The sequence below is a fragment of the Cebus imitator genome, unplaced genomic scaffold (assembly GCF_001604975.1).
Source record: "Cebus imitator isolate Cc_AM_T3 unplaced genomic scaffold, Cebus_imitator-1.0 Scaffold165, whole genome shotgun sequence".
Taxonomy (NCBI): domain Eukaryota; kingdom Metazoa; phylum Chordata; class Mammalia; order Primates; family Cebidae; genus Cebus; species Cebus imitator.
The window spans coordinates 3445187-3447161 of record NW_016107480.1 but is presented as its reverse complement, the minus strand read 5'-3'; the positions used below and the strand labels follow the sequence as shown (position 1 = coordinate 3447161).

Below are 1975 nucleotides of genomic sequence, written 5' to 3'. Positions count from 1 at the left end.
TCATTCAAAATATATATATATTGGCTACACACTGTGTTCTAGGCAGCGGCGATACAGCAGTGAATAAGAAAAATCCCCAGTCCACAGGAGTTTTTACCTTAGTGATGGTAGACAGAGAGGAAGAAACACACAATAGGTGTTTTCACACAATGTTGATAAATGCTGTGGAAAAAAATAAACTAGACTGAAGGGGGCAGAGAGTAGTAGAGTATGCTTTTTTTTTTTTTTTTTTTTTTTTTTTTTTTTTTTTTTTTTTTGAGGGTCATCAAAGAAAGCCTTGCTGAAAACATGATTTTGGGGCAGAAATACAAAAGAAGTGAGGTGGCTAAGACCTATGGATGTGGGATTCTGGGGTAAGAGGGTTCAGCCAGAGGAAACCATATATGTCAAGGCCATGAGGCAGGACAGTGCTCAGGATGTTTTAGGAACTGTAACAAATCCAGTGAGGCTGGAGTCCTGCGAGTGAGGAGGTGGGAGGAAATCCCCATGTGCATGTAAATCTAAGACCTTCGCAGCACCTTGTTCTCTGTGAAAGGGTAGGCTAGAAGAAAAGCTCCCTGTGTAACAAAAAGAGCAAACAAGAAATTGATCTCTACCAAGGAAACAGGGTGAAAGAGTCTCTCATGAGAATTTGTGCCACTAAATTTGTCTATATATGAATCTGGGCTTTGAATGTGAACATGTGTGCAACTGCTAAATCCCCAAGTCGAAAAATTAAATGACAGTGGTCTCCGTTTATCAGTACCACACAGGGCCAAAACCAAATAAGTGAAAATCGTCCTCGGAGGAAAATATCCTCATCTCAGTCTTCCCAATATTCTCACAGATTCAGTTCTGCCAGATATGAGTTCACAATTAAGATGTGTGAAGCATCTAAGGAAGGAAGCTCAAGAACAAGAGTCAGTAGAAACCGCAGACAAAAGATTTAGAGCTCCTAATGACTGCACATGTTGGAATTATGAGATATATATTTTTAGAGTATAAAATAACTGTGTAAAATGTTTAACCCAACTAAAGTTGGGATTTTAAAATATCAAAGGAAAAAGCGCTATTAAATATGCCTAGGCAAATTTGAAAAAGAACCTAATAGAAATTATAGGTAAAAAGATGGTGGTGGTTGAAAGAAGAAACTGAATAGCTATATATATAAAAAAAGAGATAAGTGATAGTTGAAAAGACAATTGGTGAAGTGGTAGATAGATCTGAAGATATTGTGCATAACTTGACACAAAACAAAAGCAAATGAAACATATAAAAGAAAGATTAAGAGATAGGCAGTTTAGAGTGAAAGAAAGATCCTAAATCAATATTCTCTTTATATATATAAGTTTTTCAAGAAGGCAGGGAGTGGAAGAGCCAAAAGCCTGCAGCACCTGGTATCCCCACGTGGTCTCCCATCCAAGTACTAACCAAGCTCGACCCTGCTTAGCTTCTGAGATCAGATGAGATCGGGTACATTCAGGGTGGTATGGCTATAGACCTAAATCAATATTCTAAACTTTCATCTTAAGACATTGAAAAAAGTACATTAAACTAAGCCTAAAAAGCAAAGCAAATAGAAGGAAGGAAACAATAAAGATTAAATAAGAAATTAGTGAAATATTGAATACAAAAATAATAGAGAAAGTCAATGAAACCAAAGGATGGTTCCTTGAAAAGATTAAAAAATTGACAAAACTTAAGCTTCATTAACCAAGTAAACAAAGAGAGGATAATTAAATGACTAGAATCAGAAATGGAAAAGGGGAGATTACCATCAATCTTACACAAATAAAAGGTTCATAAAGGATACTAAAACCAATTGTATGCCACTAAATTAGATAACTTAGATGAAATGGATAAATTGCTGAATCTGACTATTGAAACTGACAAGATGAAACAAATTTGAGTAGATACATACAAATAAAAAGATTGAATTTGTAATTTTTAAAAAAACTAAGACTGTACCTTCAGGGATCATTTTTGTAGTTTGTTG

General features: G+C 35.3%; 1 pseudogene; it reads right to left on the bottom strand.

The window, feature by feature from the left end:
- Nucleotides 1–1361: 1361 nt before the first annotated feature.
- Nucleotides 1362–1480, bottom strand: LOC119473529 (annotated as a pseudogene).
- Between the last annotated feature and the right edge of the window lie 495 nt (nt 1481–1975).